The following is a 21,350-nucleotide window of genomic DNA, read 5'->3' as shown; positions in this document are numbered from 1 at the left end:
ACCCTGACAAAGCTGCACAACCCTGTATTGTGAAAAATAGCCTGGTCTTTAGGGGGGTGTAAGCCTATGGTCCTCAAGTGGTTAAGTAAACATTCTCTGACTGTGCAGAAACTTCTGCTAATGAGTCCTGAACTGAAACACTGCTCAGAAATCATTACTGGGTGCATTTACAATAGAAATACAACAGTTATGAATAAAATGTACCAGCATCTTTCAAAGTAAATAAACTGAACTTTGGGAACTTATAATTTCTAAAGGAATAATAATACTTGTGCACAACAGCAAATATAATAATTTTATGGGTTATAAAAAGTAGGAAAACACATTTTTGTTGAATCTTTTGTTTAAAGCCTTTTTAACCACTTTACCCCCAGCGGTACGAATTTCTCCGCCCCTTTTTTCCCTCCTAAAAAACCAGGGACGGAGAAATCCGTACCTTCCGCGCTACCGCCGCTGTCCGCGCTCCCGCCTCTCGTGCGCGCGCACCCGCCGCTCGTGCACGCCGCCGCCCGCTCGCCCGGAGATCAATGAACGGGAAAATCCATTCCCGTTCGTTGATCTAGCCCCCACAATGATCTGCTGCTTCTTTCAGAAACAGCGAGATCATTGTGCGTCTCCCAGCCTCCTACTGCTTCCTGTAAGCGTCCTTCCGGACGCTTACAGGTCGCATGTAAACAAACACTCTGTGGCCATCTTGTGGCCAAATAGTAAACTACACCCTAAAAGCATTTTACATATACAAACATTACATTTACACAATAAATTAACTCAATTAACTCATTACCTCCCACACTCCCCAATTTTTTTTTTTTTTTTGTAATTATAAAAAAAAAAAAAAAATACAATTAAAAAAAAAACATAAATAGTTACCTTAGGGACTGAACTTTTTAAATATTTATATCAGGAGGGTACAACACTGTTACTTTATAAACTATGGGCTTGTAATTAGGGATGGATGCAAAACTGAAAAAAATGCACCTTTGTTTCCAAATAAAATATTGTCGCCAAACATTGTGATAGGGACATAATTTAAATGGTTTTATAACCGGGACAAATGGGTTAATACATTTCATGGGTTTTAATTACAGTAGCATGCTTTATTTAAAAACTATAATTGCCGAAAACTGAAAAATAATAATTTTTTCCCACATTTTTTCCTATTTCCCCATTAAAACACATTTAGAATAAAATAATTCTTGGCATAATGTCCCACTTAAAGAAAGCCTAATTGGTGGCGAAAAAAACAAGATATAGTTCATTTCATTGGGATAAGTAATAATAAAGTTATAGACGAATGAATGGAAGGAGCGCTGAAAGGTGAAAATTGCTCTGGTGGTCAGGGGGTAAAACCCCTCAGTGGTGAAGTGGTTAAGCCTCCAACAAGCAAGGAGATACTCAGAATAATTTTTATACTATTTTTTTTTTACCTACTTCTTAGTAATTTTTCAGTTGTCCGGTGCTGAGAAGCTATGTTGTAGGTAAGATGAAAATCATCTTCTAGGAGAAAACTCTGGAGAAAAGTTAACTGGATAGGGGCTAAAGCAGAGATAAATGAGTTAACACAGACACAAAGGAATGGGTTTGATTCACACAGGGAGAAAAAGAGCCCCTGTTGGTTTCTTTCCTGAGGAGGGAAGCCTCTGGATCCTAATGTGGCAACCTCCGTCCTCTTCAGCCTCGGGGATCCAGCGATGGCAGCCCCAGAACATCATACACAGCAACATTTACAATCTGTGTTCCTGTGCAGGCACAGTACAAGCTTCCCTTCAGGCTTCATTGGAAATAGCTGAGCCCGATCGGTTCCACTCCACTGTTTAGGCCACTTGCACAGATTGTAAATATTGTTGCATACAGCTGCTACTGCGCCTGCGTGCATTTTAGGGGATGCCAGCGCTGGATCCCATAGGCTGAAGAGGATGGGGAAGCCTCATTAGGATCCAGATGCTTCCTCCTCCTGAGGTAAGTTCCCCAGGGGCTCTTTTTCTCCCTACAGGTACATTTTGAGACACATCTCTCTTTATTAGCTTGAGTCACAAAACTTCACAATTCATTTCTCTTCCATCGTAACGCAATTTTCCTCCCCTTATCTGTTTTTAATTTCATGAATGATCTCTTCTTATCTGTTTATCTCATAAATTATCTCTTCTTATAGTAGAGATGGAAAATAAGTAAGGTGAGATAAGTTTTCTGAATAAACCCCAATGGATAATTATCACCTGATCTTACTGCTTGCTTGACAAGCTTTACTTGGCGAGTTTAACCAACACTGCGGAAGGATTTGGTCACATTGTGGACTAGCATTTTCACAGCTATTGTGTTCTCCATACTGAGAAGACCACTTTATCTTTCCCTTCTCCCATCCCCTTAGTAATGTATTTACTGCTTTGCCAATTTGATTGGGCATGTTTACATATTAATCAGCAATGATAACTGGACAGATGGTGTAAGGGGTAGCTGTGAAGACATACAATTGTTTTTCAATCTGACTATTAACTGCTAGATTTGGCACTAATCATCTGATGTCAGTAGGTAGCTCAAAACTCTTCTTGAAGGGAATGTCCGAGGAAAAAAAAATCTACTTACCTGAGGGCTTCCTCTAGTCACTGGCAACCGATCTGTCCCTTGCCGCAGCTCTGGGGCCCCCTCCAGGTCGGCATCTTCTGCATCTGCGTGAGTGGTTGCGACGCTCGTGTTCACGCTCCCATGGAGCGTTCTGCGGAGGTGCTGTAATTCTGCGCCTACACAGAACACTACAGGCCATGTGAATGCGATCACAAGCGTCGCGACCGCTCACGCAGGCACAGAAGATGCCGACCTGGCGAGTTCGACATCTGCAACGGAGGTGACCCCGGAGCAGCAGTGAGGAAGAGATAGGCTGCTGGAGGCTGGAGGAAGCCCCAGGTAAGTAGATCTTTTTTTTATCCTCGGATGTTTCCTTTAAAGATAAGAATAGGTACAGATTGTTACAACCATAACATTATCTAACCATACTGTTTTACATGTAACATCAAAGCATGAGGCATGAGTCCTCTGTGCTGTTCTCTAAAGTATAATTATAGTACTGATAACAACTGTTTAGGTCATCTGGTCCTTGTAGTAGATTCCTCATGTAGCTATGGCAGTTATGCTCTTGTGGAGAAAGTGAGGAGGATAGCAGCTGGTGTAAATGTGAGTGTTTGCCTGTGTGTGTTCCCTTCTGAAGCACTTCCAGCTCCCTACAGTCCCAGCCCATGGACGTATGCAGAAATATGAGCAGTAGAGAGGGGAACCAGCGAAGCCCACTTTGGCAAGAGATGACAACTCCATTTAGAGTTAAGGGAATTATGTACATAAAGTCTTACAGCATGTTGAGAAGAGCAGAATGCAACACTTCACATGTAATGTATAACACTGTTCATCGTGCGGGAATACTTTACTACTTGCACCACTTGCATGAGAAATCCAATCCAACCACATTGCACAGAATGATGCTGTTCCTACCCATATCCAAACAATTCAGATTGTCCCTATGCCTAATAACAGTTTTGATTGATTCACTGCCCAAAATTAATTGGAAGTTCATTCAAAAATCTCAGGGAAAATGTTAAAAGAAACCATAAAGTAAATTTATGGCCATAGCATCTGTTAAGTAGAAAGTGAGAACTGCTGCAATCAGTGGCAGGGTATTGACTGTGGAGAATATTTTTGTGAATTTTAAACAGTCGGTGTGCACCCATGATGATTATTTTTGTGCACCTTTATTTGTGGCTAGTGAATGACCCATCCCATTTAAATTATCATTTATATTAATATGCATCACTTGGGTTTTTCTTCTGGGACCTCCTGCTTCTTCACTGATGTAGCTCTGCTGCATGTAGACATATACTGTATAAGTAACTAATGGAGTTACATCAAACACCAGAGCTTGAATAAAGAAAACACCGAGAGCCAGGTCTCTTTAACCAAGCTAGATGTTTGCAATCAAATTCACAAAACAGGGTCCTGAATAAAAACAACCTTAACTTAAAGCTTTAAGTTAGAAGGCCCGTATTCACTGAAAGATGGGTCAGGGAACCCTCAGCGACCCGACCAATGAGCGTTCCCCGATCCATCTGCCTACCAGCAGGAACACTACATCATGCGAGGGGCGTGAATGACAGTTCAAACGATCATGGTGCTTGCGGCGGAGTAGTCGGGGACATATACTTTAACGTGCACATGTACCATGTTGCGAAATCGTGGAAACAATCATTTGTCTTGTAAAATATCACCAGTCATGGGAACAAACCCTTCAAAAAATCGGGACATGGGTACGTAGCTTTAGGAACATACATTATATTCACTGGCCATATTTATCTGAGTGACAAGATAGCACCCTAAATGTCCATTTCTTAATTACTGAGCACCCTCTAGAGTGAAAGGAAGTAACTTGATGAGTTCCTGTGCCCCGATGGACATGGTTCTCTGTGGGAGATAGGTAGATGCATTTGCTAACCCACTAACCCACTTTAAGCAATATGTTTTGAATCAGGATGATATAATTTATTATTGGCTAACTCAGAGGTAAGCAAAAAGTAAGCGTCCGACTAATAAGCGTTCTTTGGACTTGTATATTGGACTTGTATCTGTATATTAACAAGAGATAACAACAATAAGTAATAATGATCCCAGAATTCCAGCCAGGTCATCATCTGCAAGGAGTTTGTATGTTCTCCCCATGTCTGTGTGGGTTTCCTCTGGGCACTCCGGTTTCTTCCCACAGCCCAAAAACATACAGATAAGTTAATTGGCTTCCCCCTAAAATTTGCCCTAGACTATGATACATACACTACACAATACATACATAGACCTATGACTATGCTAGGGATTAGATTGTAAGCCCCTCTAAGGGACAGTTAGTGACAAGAAAATATAATCTGTACATCGCTGCATAATAAGTCAGCACTATAAAAATATAAATAAATAAATATATGCACTGGACATTCAGAGGAGAAACATTCTTTTGCAAACATAAATAAATGTCATTAGACCCTCCTGAAGTTGTTATTAAGGCATCTAATGACATTTATTTATGTTTGCAAAAGAATGACTTTCTATTACAGCTATTATTATTATTATTGTTGATATTGTTATTGTTTTGCATTTATATAGCACTGACAACCTTCACATTAGATTCATGAGACAGATGACAGATCATTGCAGCCTTGTGCATGATTCCTTTCTTGTGGATGCAATATGTAGGAAATCGAGTGAAGAAGAGACATGAAAGGTCACCTGACTGTCTGCGAGACGAGTTTATTCCACACATGCAGCTGGTCACAGTACGCTGCAGGAGCGGAAGTGGGATGCTTGGCTTAATATGGCATGAATTTCCTCATTGTGAGAAATTCTTCTCAGTACTTGTCCCATGGGAAATGTTGTAGAACTACAGAGTGCACATATATGTATGGAGACATAAGGAAAGATCCTGTGTAGCTTACATTAGGGTTGCAACGGTATGAAATTCCACGGTATGATAACCGTCAAAAAAAATACCACGGTATGACAGTATTACGGTATACGGTATTTAACAATTATTTGGACCTGGGCCCTACCCCCTTACATTAATTAATGTGCCCCCACCCGCCAGTAATTGGTGGCTGCAGCATAGGTATCGCCAGTGGTAGGTGGCCGCAGCGTAGGTAGCCAGGGATAGGTGTAGCTAGTGGTAGGTGGCCGCAGCATAGGTAGCCAGGGATAGGTGTAGCCAGTGGTAGGTGGCCGCAGCATAGGTAGCCAGGGATAGGTGTAGCCAGTAGTAGGTGCTTGCAGCATAGGTAGCCAGGGATAGGTATAGTCAGTGGTAGGTGGTCGCACCATAGGTAGCCAGGGATAGGTGTAGCCAGTGGTAGGTGGCCGCAGCATAGGTAGCCAGGGATAGGTGTAGCCAGAAGTAGGTGGTCGCAGCATAGGTAGCCAGGGATAGGTGTACCCAGTGGTAGGTGGCCGCAGCATAGGTAGCCAGGGATAGGTGTAGCCAGAAGTAGGTGGTCGCAGCATAGGTAGCCAAGGATAGGTGTAGCCAGAAGTAGGTGGTCGCAGCATAGGTAGTCAGGGATAGGTGTAGCCAGGGATAGGTGTAGCCAGTGGTAGGTGGCCGCAGCATAGGTAGTCAGGGATAGGTGTAGCCAGAAGTAGATGGTCGCAGCATAGGTAGCCAAGGATAGGTAAAGCCAGAAGTAGGTGGTCGCAGCATAGGTAGCCAAGGATAGGTGTAGCCAGAGGTAGGCGGTCGCAGCATAGGTAGCCAGGGATAGGTGTAGCCAGTAGTAGGTGGCCGCAGCATAGGCAGCCAGGGATAGGTGTAGCCAGGGATAGGTGTAGCCAGTGGTAGGTGGTCGCAGCACAGGTAGCCAGGGATAGGTGTAGCCAGTGGTAGGTGGCCGCAGCATAGATAGCCAGGGATAGGTGTAGCCAGAAGTAGGTGGTCGCAGCATAGGTAGCGAAGGATAGGTGAAGCCAAAAGTAGGTGGTCGCAGCATAGGTAGCCAGGGATAGGTGTAGCCAGAAGTAGGTGGTCGCAGCATAGGTAGCCAGGGATAGGTGTAGCCAGTGGTAGGTGGTCGCAGGCTCGCAGCATAGGTAGCCAGGGATAGGTGTAGCCAGTGGTAGGTGGCTGCAGCATAGGTAGCCAGGGATAGGTGTAGCCAGAAGTAGGTGCTCGCAGCATAGGTAGCCAGGGATAGGAGTAGCCAGTGGTAGGTGGTCGCAGCATAGGTAGCCAGGGATAGGTGTAGCCAGTGGTAGGTGGTCGCAGGCTCGCAGCATAGGTAGCCAGGGATAGGTGTAGCCAGTGGTAGGTGGCCGCAGCGTAGGTAGCCAGGGATAGGTGTAGCCAGAAGTAGGTGGTCGCAGCATAGGTAGCCAGGGATAGGTGTAGCCAGTGGTAGGTGGTCGCAGCATAGGTAGCCAGGGATAGGTGTAGCCAGTGGTAGGTGGCCGCAGCATAGGTAGCCAGGGATAGGTGTAGCCAGAAGTAGGTGCTCGCAGCATAGGTAGCCAGGGATAGGAGTAGCCAGTGGTAGGTGGTCGCAGCATAGGTAGCCAGGGATAGGTGTAGCCAGTGGTAGGTGGTCGCAGGCTCGCAGCATAGGTAGCCAGGGATAGGTGTAGCTAGAATTCGGTGGCCAGCAAAGAGAGATGGAGGGAGGGAGAGGGGACAAATACTCACTTGTCAGCAGCCAAGTCCTCACGCGTGTACTGTGCTTCATTCTACTTCCTGTTTGTGCTTGCATCATCTCCTTGTAATAGCACCCGGGGGGCACTGTTTCAGGGAAACGTAATGAAAGAACAATGAAGCCCAGTACAGCGTGGAGGACGGACCTGGCTGCAAATGAGTATTGCCGCAAGTGAGTGTTTATCCCCACCGCTGTTCGTGCGCCGCCGCTACGTCACTCCGCCCCCCAGGTAGCCCCGCCCCCCGAAACCGGTAAAACGAGATTGTCCACGGTACGATTACCGTGCACAATCATACCGTGGTATATCGTCATACCGGTATACCGCGGCAACCCTAGCTTACATACAGTACATCTTGCAGCTTACAGTGATGTGATATACAATATCTTCATACACACATTAAAGCATTGTTGCTTGATCCTACTGCAAACAGACAGAGCGTCAATCTTATTGACTTAATTTGGTAATGCTGTCATGTGTGATAATAACCAACAATCAAGAAAAGATCCCAAAAGCAGATTAATTGATGAAAAAGTGCAGAGCACAATGCCCAGTGGTGCATTGGAAATTTGCTTTGTGATTCCTCACCGTATTGATGGAGCTTTTTTAGGTGATGGCTGCAGCCATTGCCAGCTGCTTTTTCAGCATGGAGTATATATTTTAAAGACATCCCTGCTAGCACCAATGCATTTCTTGTTGATTTAGTTATTTTTTCAAATTATTTTTGATGTTTAGTTAAAAAGTAGTGCAGCCACCCTCTCAATTGGCTTATTAATCCCTTTTCCAAGCATGTAGCTTGAAAGGTTAAAAGGGGGGAGCTGGTAAGTGTGGAACTCCACAACCTTACCAATACCAACCCCCAAGGCTTTCATTACTGGAGGGTGGACCATGCAAGTAAAGCAGGGAAATTAATATTGTCTCAATGCTGATAGACAAGTTGCTCATCCCAAACACGGGTGCTTAGGAGGATCATGGGGAAATTGTGTGGCAGAGCTTATCATGCTATCTAGTCAGCCCTTTTATAAGAGGCTAACCAAATAGCCTATTCTATCCAGTTAAATAGGTAAAAGTAGCCATTTAACACAAAAGGAAAAAAAAACACTTGACACTATGAAAACATATGTAACGTATTTGAATTTCCCAAAGTTATATTTCCATGCAAATGGATTAAGAAGGAGATTTAGGTATGCCAGTCCTGATCATTGCTTAGTACGTCAGAAAATGTTGAGGCACACAGGGCAGCATATTGCTGTGGATGAAGAACAGAAGCAAAGAAGAACAAAAATAATAATAAAAAAAGTAATTTTTGAAAATAGATGTGGATTATGACACTGACATGTATTTTTCTAAATACAATAATTTTCAAGGTGTTGGCATTATTGTTGTTGTAACCCTTTATGGTAAGACCCTTTTTTACACATTTTTTTTAAAACAAAGAACATTTTATTGAGGTTTTCAAACAAGCATACTGTATATACATATGAGCATATATACATATGAGCTGTCCGAGGCTTAAAATGTATTATATATTTTAGTTATCACATCAGCAATAAAGAAAGAAGGTGTAGAGAATACAGCATCTGAGAGGTCCATGCAATGTGTTGTCCAAATTGAGTACAGTACAAATACATGGGTCCCAGTACACAGATATATCCATTTCCGGTAAAGAGTAGTGCAAATAGAACAGGAAACATATGAATAGGAGAATTTCCCTTTTACACATTTACCTGGATGGAGGTATATGGTTATGCTCTTATTATGGGAGTGACCAGATAGCAACATACTAAGCACCGGAGGTGGGGATAAGCTCCTGTTCTCTCCACAGTGGGACAAAAGTGTTTTGCAATGTACCTCCCTAATACTGAAAACCATATGTGTTGATTTTGGCCAGGGAACAGAGTTCCATGCTAACTGGCTCTGATCTCCTGGATACACAACCCTTGTGGTTGAATAAGGGGTTTATAAGTCTCTGCAGGGGTTTACATTTTTTTTTAAGTTTCTCTGTCTTTTAAATCCCACTTTTTAAACAGTGTGCATGCAAAGCAGCACTGTAGAGCAATGCAATTCATGTTCTTCCTTAAAAAATGATGTACATTGCCTGCAGCTGAGGCAGTCAGAAGCCAAACAATAAATAGGAAAATGTGTGCACTTTTCCCTGCTCACGTTAATGACACCGGTCATAGGTCCAGATGGGCAGATAACAGTGGGAGTCTGTAGTCTCCGCCCACTGCAGCTGCATCACCTCCCAGGCAGGGTGGAATTGTATCTTGCAAATATTTGTCCCTCATTTAGGGGATAAAACTTAGCATTTATTAAATTACATCTAAAATAGTTAAAGTTACTGTCAAAAATTGGTTACTTCAAAAAAAAGTTGATAAAGTAGTTTCAGGTATATGTAGAGTAAATCTCAACTACTTCAACTTCAATATAAGCATTAATAACTATATACACAAACCCCCCACCATAACTAAACTACCCAACATGTTTCACTTCCTAGATGGAAGCTTTTTCAAGGGAAAAGGTGCAGTGCATAAGTGCGTATAGTGCCAAGGTGCATTACAAAGTCACTAAAATCAAAGCATTATATAAGTAACATTATGTTACTTATATAATGCTTTGATTTTAGTGACTTTGTAATGCACCTTGGCACTATACGCACTTATGCACTGCACCTTTTCCCTTGAAAAAGCTTCCATCTAGGAAGTGAAACATGTTGGGTAGTTTAGTTATGGTGGGGGGTTTGTGTATATAGTTATTAATGCTTATATTGAAGTTGAAGTAGTTGAGATTTACTCTACATATACCTGAAACTACTTTATCAACTTTTTTTTGAAGTAACCAATTTTTGACAGTAACTTTAACTATTTTAGATGTAATTTAATAAATGCTAAGCTTTATCCCCTAAATGAGGGAAAAATATTTGTGAATTGTCTAAGAAATCAGGATCTGTGTCTATATATGGAATTGTATCTTGCCAAGAAATTGCAGCTTACTAAGCTGAAGGATAAGAATTCTTTGGCTCAGTAAATTAGGCCCTATGTCATTATATGGCCCTGTTGTGCACAAGGACAGATCCTGCTAGGACCGCCCACTGCAGGGGTAAGTGATTACTTAACCCCTTTGACATTTTCTTCCTATAGTTTCTAAAGACATATTCAGATATCCTTGAATAAGCTGAGCTGCTTTTTGAATCCTAGTCTGGTGTGATTGGCTCATGCTTTGCACAGACAAGAACCATCAAAATTCTGTAACAGCCTTTAAGGTTAATTGTATTTCACTAATGGGTGAGCATTGCAGAGCTCTACTTCTGAACCTCTCAGACACTGTAGCAATTAGATTTCAGCCCAGTTATTTGTGTCCTAAATGTCATCATTAAAATGGCTGCAGCAGCTGATCAGAATGGGGCATGTTCCACAAAATATAAAAAGGTTCCCAAAACCAGCATATCATTCAGTTTAGCAGCAGCCACATAAAACTGGTGTGGCAATTTTGGAAGAAGTTGAAGTTCTAAAACAAGTTATTTTATATGGCTTAACAGCTCGGGGTGACCACCACGAGGAAAGTATAGGGGACTAAAAGAGACTGAAGAGCCCTCCTACTAAAAATCAATATTTGGTGTGATTTGGCTTCTTAAAACAGAAGATATTTGCAATATTTCAGCTTTCAGTGAACATCTGTGGTTACCCACAATAAAATCACAAACACTGGTTCGCACGACAGCCGGGGGCCCCAGTCTCCCCCCCCCCCCCCCCCAGTTACCCGCAATACACTGCTACTGAATATGCAAATTATGTCTTTATTATTATTATTATTTATTGTATTTATAAAGCGCCAACATATAACGCAGCGCTGGACAATAAATATATACAATGATACAAGGATGACATACATAGGGTTATACACATAGAACAAAGTTATACATACAAATTGTACAAAATACATGATCATGCAATATGGGCTGGTTAGGTAGGCCCAGTAATACAAGTACAGTCTGTCATAGGACAGGAGCACATGATCCTGTAGATTACACTAGGGAGTGGAGGACCCTGCCAGAGGCTTACAATCTAAAGGGAGGGGTGGAAACACTAGGGGGGGGGGCTGTTAAATATTCCTTAGAGAGTTACTGTGTGGTAGGAGGTGGGTAGGCCATCATAAAGAGGTGGGTTTTGAGGGCTTGCTTGAATGTGTTGAAAGAGGGAGCAAGTCTGATGGGTGGTGGAAGGGCATTCCAGAGGGTGGGGGCAGCTCTTGAGAAATCCTGCAGGCGGGCATGGGAGTGTGAAATGCGTGGGGTGGTGAGGCGAAGGTCATTGGAGGAACGGAGGGGGCGACCTGGTGTATACTTGTGAACAAGCTCCGAGATGTAGGTAGGGCAGGTTTTGTGCACAGATTTATACACCAGGCATAGAATCTTGAAACTTATCCTGAAACGGATAGGGAGCCAGTGCAGGGATTCACAAAGGGGAGATGTGGATGCAGAGCGGTGTGAGGAATGGATGAGTCTTGCAGCCGCGTTCATCACTGATTGAAGGGGGGCAGTGCGTTTCAGGGGGAGGCCAGAAAGGAGGGAATTACAGTAATCAAGGCGGGAGATGATGAGGGCATTAATGAGCAGTTTGGTCGTGTCCAGGGTTAAGAAGGGGCGGATCTTGGAGATATTACGGAGGTGGAAATTGCAGGCTCTGGTGATGTTTTGGATGTGTGGGATGAAGGAGAGGTCAGAGTCCAAGGTGACACCCAGACAGCGGGCCTGGGAGGTAGGGACAATGGTTGTGTTGTCGATTGTGAGGTGGAAATCTGGGATGGGTGCAGCAGCATGGGGTGGAAAGATCAGGAGCTCAGTTTTGTCTAGGTTAAGCTTTAGGAACCTAGCTGACATCCAGGAGGAAATTGCTGAGAGACACGAGGAGACCTTGTTTATGGTGGTGGATGAGAGATCGGGGGTATGGAGATAAATTTGAGTGTCATCTGCATAAAGGTGGTAATTGAAGCCCAGGGAGGAGATAAGCTTGCCAATCTGGATTTCGGCCTGCCCACTCAACCGAAACGGCTCTCACCAAAGTGGTCAATGACCTTGCCTTAACTAAAGCTGAAGGTAAATACACCATTCTCCTCCTCCTTGACCTTTCAGCAGCTTTTGATACAGTAGATCATCCCCTACTCCTCCAGTCCCTCCAATCCATGGGCATTCACGATCTCGCCCTGACCTGGCTTTCTTCCTACCTCTCCAACCGCTCCTTCACGACCTCCTTCAATGAGTCCTCGTCCACCCCCAACCACCTCTCAGTGGGAGTCCCCCAAGGCTCGGTCCTTGGCCCCCTACTGTTCTCCCTATACACATCCTCCATTGGCAAGGTTATCTCCTCCATGGGTTTTAACTATCATCTGTATGCAGATGACACCCAAATCTATCTCCACACCCCTGACATATCCACCACTACCATGGACAAGGTCTCCTCCTGCCTATCTGCCATCTCCTCCTGGATGTCCGCTAGGTTCCTAAAACTAAATCTAGACAAAACGGAATTTATGATCTTCCCACCCCGGTCATCCCTGGACCTCCCAGATGTGCAGGTCACTGTTAACCACACTACTATTCACCCTACCTCTCAAGCCCGCTGTCTGGGTGTCACCCTGGACTCCGCACTCTCCTTCACTCCCCACATCCAAAACCTCACAAAGTCCTGCAACTTCCACCTTCGTAACATCTGTAAGATTCGCCCTTTCCTGACCCCTGCCACCACCAAACTCCTCATCCATTCCCTCATAATTTCCCGCCTCGACTACTGCAATGCCCTTCTGTCTGGACTCCCTAAGACCCGAATAGCCCCACTGCAGTCTATCATGAATGCGGCTGCCAGAATTATCCACTCCTCCCATCGCTCCACCAGGGCGGCTCCCCTCCGTGAATCCCTCCACTGGCTTCCTATCCAGTCCAGAATCAGATTCAAGATATTGTGTCTGACCTACAAATCCATCCACAAAACCTGTCCAACCTACATTTCTGATCTTACTCAGAGATACACACCAAGCCGCTCACTCCGCTCCTCCAATGAACTTCGCCTGACCGTCCCCCGCATCACCCAGTCCCATGCACGCCTCCAAGACTTCTCAAAAGCCGCTCCGACACTATGGAACTCCCTACCTCCATTAGGGCAGCCCCCTCCTTCAACACCTTCAAGAAGGCCCTCAAAACTCACCTTTTCACTCTTGCCTACCACCCCTCACAATTGCTCTAAACCCACAGCCGAACTCTGGTCCCCTACCTCTCGTGTCCCTACCTCTCCCTCTAGATTGTAAGCCTTTGGGCAGGGTCCTCACTCCTTTTGTGTCCTACCTGATCATGCACCTCTATTACTGTGCACCCATGCTATGCATTTGAGTGAACCTAACTTGCCTAACTCCATGCTCCCATCCAGTGACTGACTAAGCATTACCTTGTACTCATACTGTGCTGTGTGATCTGGTTTTCTTGTATTCCTGTATTGTCATATTGCTGTTTGTCACCCCTAAATATTGTCTGTAACCTAAATTAATGTCCAGCGCTGCGTAATATGTTGGCGCTTTATAAATACAACAAATAAATAAATAAATAAAATAATTGAGGAAGTGTATATGGAGAAAAGAAGGGGGCCTAGAACAGAGCCCTGGGGGACCCCAACTGAGAGGGGGGCAGGGGTTGAGGAGGAGCCATTGAAGGAAGTGGTGAAGGAGCGATTGGATAGGTAGGAGGAGATCCAGGCCAAGGCAAGACCATGGATGCCCATGGACTGTAGTGATTGGAGGAGGAGGGAGTGGTCAACAGTGTCAAATGCTGCAGAGAGGTCAAGGAGGAGCAGGATGGAATAACTGCCTTTGGCCCTGGCAAGGGTAAGGTCGTTGACCACCTTGGCGAGGGCTGTTTCAGTTGAGTGTGCAGGTCGGAATCCAGACTGTAGGGGGTCAAGTAGGGTATTGGTGTTGATGTATTGGGTAATGCGCTGGTGGACTAGGCGTTCGAGGAGTTTAGAAGCATAGGGAAGGAGGAAGATTGGGCGGTAGTTTGAGGGTAGGGATGGGTCGAGTGAGGGTTTTTTCAGCAGGGGAAGTACAGTGGCCTGTTTGAATGCTTTAGGGAAGATGCCTGTGGAAAGGGAGAGATTGAACAAGGAGGTGAGGACTGGGGCCAGGTCAGGGAAGTGGGGACGAAGAGTATTCGCGGGTACCGGATCACAGGGAGAGGATGTGGGGGGGGGGGGAAGCCACTAGCAGCAGGCTGACTTCATCAATGGTGGCAGGAGCAAAAGAGGCGAGGGGTGGATGAGACAGGGGAGCAGCTTGGAGGGAAGGCAAGGGGACAACCTGAGAGGCATTGGGAAGGGAGGGATGGAGGAGGGAAATTTCCTTGCGTATTGTTGCAATTTTAGTGGTGAAGTGGTTGGCAAAGTCATTGACTGAGAGGGAGGAGCTGGGAGGGGGAGGAGTGGGGTTGAGGAGGGAATTGAAGGTAGCAAAAAGCTGTCGAGGGTTGGAAGCTTGGGTTCCAATCAGTGCAGCAAAGTACCTTTGTTTAGCCTCAGAGAGGGCAGTGTGGAAGAGTAACAGTTTGTCCTTGTAATCTAGGAAGTCAGAATTGAGATGTGATTTCCTCCATTTCCGTTCGGCTGCTCGAGTTTCTTTCCTGAGGTTACGTGTGTGGGTGTTGTGCCAGGGTTGGGGGTTGGGGGGCTTGATAGGGCGGAAGATTGAGGGAGCAGCTTGATCTAAAGCAGATGAGAGGGCAAGGTTATAATGTGCAGCCGCTTCATCGGGGCATGTTAGGGTAAGTAGGTGGGAGGAGAGGGAGAGAAGGGGACTTGCTATCGACCAGGCTGAGGGGTGGGGAGAGAAGTTGTTGGTAGGGAGATGGTGAAGGTGAGGAGGTGATGGTCAGAGATAGGGAAAGGTGCGATGTCCAGGTTGCTGAGGGAGGTGGACTTATATGAGGTCAAGAGTATGACCAGCGCGGTGGGTGGTGGAATTTGTGTGCTGAGAGAGACCAAGGGATTTGGTGAGGGGGAGTAGCTGCTTGGCAGCAGTGGAGATAGGCTCATCGATAGGTAAGTTGAAATCCCCGAGTATGATGGTGGGGAGGTCAGATGACAGGATGTGGGGGAGCCAGGAGGCCAGGTTGTCCAGGAAGAGTGAAGTTGGAGCAGATGGGGGGTGGTATAGGACCGCAATGATGGCTGGGAGAGGTTGGTACAGGCGGATTACATGGGCCTCAAAGGATGAGAAGTGCAGGGAAGGGGGCGGTAATAGGACCCGGAAGGTGCAGGGTGCGGAAAGAAGCAGACCCACTCCTCCTCCAGACCTGTTGTCAGGTCTGGGGGTGTGACTGAGATGCAGTCCCCCATAGGAGAGCGCAGCTGCTGCGGTACAGTCAGAGGGGGTGAGCCATGTCTCTGTGAGGGCCAGGAAGGTGAGGGATTTGGAGAGGAAGAGCTCATGGATGGATGTGAGCTTGTTGCGGACAGATCTGGCATTCCATAGACCACAAAACAGAGGGAGAGAGTGCCTGGGGGTTGTATGGATGGGAATGAGATTATTATGGTGTGGTCTGCGGATGCAAGAGGAGTGCGGAGGGGCTGGAAGGGGGGTAGCTGGGAGTTTGGGGACCAGTGGGGGTCTAGGGATGGGTGGGTTGAGGATGGAGGGAGAAAGTACTGGGACCAGCTGGAGAAGCAGGTGGAGGAATAGCATGTGGTAGTGGTGGAGGGGTGGCAAAGGGTTGGTAGGAATATGGTGGGAGAAGTGTGGGTGAGCCAGAGAAAAGACAGGGGGGAAGGGGTACATTACGTTGTGTGGTGAGGAGGCTGGCAGTGGTTTGGACAGAGGTAGATGTGTAGAGAACGGTGGAAGATGCATGGAGTAGGAGAGAGGAAGAAATGTGTGTAAGGTTTGGATAGTGATCAGGAATGCAGGTGAGGCTAAAAGATTGAGGAAGTTACCTTGGTGTAAAGCTGATTTCTGCTGAATTGCTGTTGAATTCTGGTAAATTCTGGTTAATTTCCACCCTTTGAAAACGACCCTTAGAAGACGACCCGTCTTTATGCCCCTGAGGCCAGGCTTACATCCAGAACCGCTGGTGTATAGCCAGCCTATAGCTTGTAGCAAAACTACAAGGGACATATGTGGTAACATTTTAACTGAGATAAGTAGTAGATAAGTAGTAGAATAGAGTTTACAGAATTTTACATATATGTATTCTTTTTAGTCACAAACGGAATCAAAAGTATTTACATTTTTGCATGTTCTGTATCAAAATATGAGACTTGTAAAATGAAAACAAAGTGACAGAATATAAAAAAACATACATTGTTATCTTAGGAAATTGGCTTTTTAAATATGTATGCCATGAGGGTATATTACTATTATTTTTGAAAATAAAGTCTTGTAATTATCAATACTGTACAATGAGAAAGCAAAACACAAAAAAAAGACACCTTTATTTCCAAATATAATATTGTCACCATACATTGTATGAGGAACAAAATGTTGTAATAACCAGGATGGATAAGCAAATCAAATTTGTGGGTTTAACTTATAGCTTGCGATGTTTATTGTAAAGCTGTAGTGGATGTAAATGGATAATTCTATGTTTCCCTTCATTTCCCCTTTAAAATGCATACAAAATAAGGTAATTACTAAACAAAATTATCACACACAAAAATGCCTAATTTGGCCTGAAAAAAAACCTATATAGATCATTTAGGTGTGATAAGTAGTAATAAAGTTATTGGCAAATGAATGGGAGCAGTGCTGATATGTGAAAATTGCTCTTGTCCAGAGGTGGTTCAAGGGAGATTTAAGAGGAAAAAAAAAAGTTTAACTTAGCTGGGGCTTCTTGCAGCCCCCTGGAGTCAAACTGTGCTGAGGTCCTCCGGTCAGCAGCGGTGACCCCGGAAATGAGAGGCTGTTACAGCGAGTTGGCGGCCCTGAGCCGCACACCCTGATAGTGCTCCCATGGCTGGGAGTGTTGTGCGCATGTGCAGTACGTGGAAATCGCTACTGAGTTTGTGCAGAACTAGAGTTAAAGACAGCTTTATTAAAGTTGGGTAATAAACATGAATTACCATGTGCAGGGGTAGGAGAATAGGTATGCAAATAATCTTGAAAGTTGTTCAAACAGTTTAACTTTGTAAATGCATAGAAATATATATCTATATATATATATATATATGTAAGGCATGCTAGTCCTGGTTACTCCATTGCTGACAATGATCTGGAGATAGTAACTATATCCACACAGCTACAACAAGTCCAGACAACCTCAAGTTTAATTTATAGGGGAAGTGATGGTAATTTTTACATTAAAGTAAATAACATAATAATATGTTATGTTCGCATTAGTCTTTATAGTTTTCCTTTTATTAATTCAGACTTAAATCCCTTTTGCTGACACAGCCCACCATTTAAGTCATAAACGGAATAATAAGGAGAACATGATATAAACAACCTTCACAGCTTTTTAAGACCTCCCCCCACCTCAAAAAAGAAACTGTTTCATTTTGATAATAGTTCCTGTTTACTACAAAGTATTCATATAGTATATTGTATGCTTATTGTCCAATGCTGAAATGTGGATAAAACCTGTTTTATATAAACAATACTCAAAGTGAATTGAGCACTGTTTTTCTTTTTCAAAAGCAAACCTTCCCATAAGGGAGGTTGATAATGGTGTGTGTCGCTGGGGGTTTGGGGAACCATTATTATTTACCTACAATGAGGTGCTGCTCCTCTAGCATCATGCGCCATCTTCTCCACCCAACCGTCAGCATCTGACGACATTTGTAATTTCTGCAGTGTCACTATTCTTTTTGTTGTGCTTATTGAAAAAAAAAATGCAATCTGTAGAGAGCCGTATTAAAGGATAACTAATAATTTTTCCACTGTCTCTGTCCACCTCTCTGCCTGAAGTAACTATACATGTTAATAACACTCCCATAACTTCAGTTCCCAAAGCACAGTGCTTGGGGGTAATATTCGACTCATCTCTCTCTTTTATTCCTCATGTTAACTCCATAACCAGCTCCTGCAATCTCCAACTCAAAAACATATATCGCATCCGTCCTTTTCTCACTCAATACACAACAAAAATGTTAATACATGCTCATATAATTTCTCGTCTGGACCACTGCAACATACTACTTTGTGGACTACCTTCTAACAGACTGGCCCCGCTCCAGGCCGTACTGAACTCATCTGCCCGTCTCATTCATCTTTCTTCTCGATCTTCCTCTACTGACCCTCTCTGTCAAGCTCTTCACAATTAACTAGAGGATCCAGTTCAAACACCTAACCCTAACCTACAAAGCTCTCCACAATCTCTCTCTCCCCGGTACATATCTTTACTAATTTCCATATATCCATCCCAATTGCAATCTCAGATCTGCACAAGATCTTCTGTTGTCCTCCTCTCGAATCACCCCCTCACATTCACATTTACAAGATTCTGCACGTGCTTCACCCCTCCTCTGGAATGCCCACCCACAACACATCCGTCATTCACCAACCTTTGTTACCTTTAAACGCTCTCTAAAAACTAATTTGTTCCGACAAGCATATGCGCTACCTTAGGCCACTTCCCTTTGTCCTGAGACCAAATTGCACTCCTACTAGGTATCCTAAAACACACTGCCTTTATATATTTTATCGTATACTACCCCTCCTCTTGTTTCCCCCCATTCCCTTTAGATTGTAAGCTCGCAAGGGCAGGGCTCTCTCCCCCTTTTGTGTCTTGGAAATCATTATACATTTTATTCATCATGTTACTTTTATCACTGTCATTACTAATTCTATATTTTGTATTCTTTATGTTGTATCATTTTTTTGTATTTTGTCACTACTTATGTATCTTGTATATTGGTGTACACCATTGTCTGTATTATTATGTAAAACATGTTTGTTTCTTACTTTGTACAACACCACGGAATATGTTGGCGCTTTATAAATCAATAATAATAATAATTCCAGAGCCGATTACATAAGGAGAAACGGGGAGCAGAGAAGTCCCTCCAGCAACCTGTTCTGGGTCGCGGGAGTCAGGCTTCACATGTGCTGGCCCGGCTGTGTGTGGCTTTCAGCGCGCGACCATGCGCATGACATCACTATTATGTCATGCACATGTGCAGAGCGCTCCCAGCCGAGGTCGCATGCTGTAGGACGCGCATAACCGGGCCAGCGCAGGCACTGACCCTGGTGACCCCGGAAGAGGCTTCCAGGGGGATCTTAGGTAAGAAAGGAGGGAGCAGAGGAGAACGGGGGGAGCGGTGGCCATGGGGACAGCTCCCCAAACATGTCTGGTCCTCCTGTTTCTCCTTATGTTTTTGGCTCTGGTATCCTTTAAGTCATAGGCCCATATTCTATTGCTGAACTCGCCAGCGCTAAGCACTGGCGAGTTCTTAACTTAGGTGATGGGGGCATCGCCTAATCTTACTAAACTTTAGACCCCCCCAGGCAGAAAAGAACTCGCTTGGGCGATATAATCACCCAGCGAGTTCTTAACACGGAATCCAATTACCCTTATCATGTCTCCAGGAAGCGATGCTTCCCGGCAGACATGAGCGTTAGCTTAGACCTGCAAAAAGCAGGTCTAAACCAGCTAACGCACATCTCCGCCGCAGCATCTGGGGGTCTCCTTTAATAAGGAGACACCCAGAGCTCCCTGTCGGGTCGCCGCACACTTTAGAAGCCCCCACGCAGCTCTGCTAAGGCTCCACTGTCATTATAAATACCTCCGCTGATCACCCGCCACGGCGAGAGGCGGCGGGTGATCGGCGGAGGTATTTATAATGACAGGGGAGCCTTAGCAGAGCTGCATGGGGGATTCTAAAGTGTGTGTCAACCCGACGGGGAGCTCTGGGGGTCTCCTTATTAAAGGAGACCCCTAGATGCTGCGGCGGAAGATGGCGGCGATGTTCGGCGGGTTATGCGCATGCGTGGGGAGTGAGGCCGTGGTGCTGACGGACAGCACCACAGCGTAAACCTCACTCCCCATCGCTCGGTAAAAGGGAGCATCGCTCAGGCTTTCGCCTGAGTAATGCTCCCTAACGATCGGCCATCGCGCTAGGTATATGGGCAATAGGATTTGCCGGTAATCCTCGCGCGATGGCAAGGTGATAAGTGGCTCGCATCTGCAAGCTACTTATCACCTTGAATAGGATATGGCCCCTAGTGTTTAGCATTTCATGGTAGGAAATCAGATGATTTGAGTAGATAGATAATGAATACAGGACTTTCAGAATTGTAAATTAACAGTTAGAGATTTATGATTTACTATGTAAGTTTACCTATAGACATCTAATGCTAGTCCCTAGATTCAGCCAATTTATTTCTATGTCCAATGCTAGAAAACACCAAACAATTTGCAATAATAATTATTATTATTTCCTCCTTGGTAAGCTAGAATTGACGGTATCTACCGGTAGCAGAGGCTCGCCTCCCAAATGTACCCATTTCCACAGGCTTACAAATAAGCCAAAAGGAAGCTGATTGTGCTCGCTAATACTTCCTCTAATGTCTATGATGACCACCTTAAGTTTTGTTTTACTCTTTAAACCACCACCCAGTATTTCTGAACCTATCAACAAAATTACTCTTATGCTGGGCATACACGGCTCGTTTTTTCCGCTTCATTCTCCAGCTCGATCTTTTCGACGCTCGATTACACAGTCAATTCTCTTATCTTACGCTCGTTTTTCTTATCTTTTTCCATTCACTGCTATCTGGAATCAAGCGGTGAAACGATCGGGCGGGAGATCGGACATGTCGGAAAGTATCTATCAAGCCATCTTAAAGAGAACCCGAGGTGTGTTTAAAGAATGTTATCTGCATACAGAGGCTGGATCTGCCTATACAGCCCAGCCTCTGTTGCTATCCCAAACCCCACTAAGGTCCCCCTGCACTCTGCAATCCCTTATAAATCACAGCTGTGCTGTGAGGCTGTGTTTACATCTGTAGTGTCAGTCTCAGCTGCTCCCCCGCCTCCTGCAGAGCTCCGGTCCCTGCCCCCATCCCTTCCCTCCAATCAGCAGGGAGGGAAGGGATGCAGGCGGGGACTGGAGTTCTGCAGAAGGTGGGGAGAGCAGCAGACTGACACTATAGAGATAAACACAGCCAGCTCTGACAAGCTGTTT

At 44.8% G+C, this 21,350-nt stretch overlaps 1 long non-coding RNA gene across 1 annotated transcript in view; it reads right to left on the bottom strand.

Moving 5' to 3' along the window:
* Positions 1 to 21,350, bottom strand: part of LOC137547220 (uncharacterized) — a 55,059-nt gene that overhangs the window by 12,929 nt on the left and 20,780 nt on the right. The window contains exon 2 of the long non-coding RNA XR_011026526.1: positions 1,432 to 1,536. This is a non-coding gene — a long non-coding RNA (uncharacterized lncRNA). The remainder of the gene's footprint in view (positions 1 to 1,431; positions 1,537 to 21,350) is intronic.

This window comes from Hyperolius riggenbachi, chromosome 1 (assembly GCF_040937935.1).
Source record: "Hyperolius riggenbachi isolate aHypRig1 chromosome 1, aHypRig1.pri, whole genome shotgun sequence".
Lineage (NCBI taxonomy): Eukaryota > Metazoa > Chordata > Amphibia > Anura > Hyperoliidae > Hyperolius > Hyperolius riggenbachi.
The sequence above is the reverse complement of the archived record's forward strand: the minus strand, read 5'-3'. Positions and strand labels throughout refer to the sequence as shown.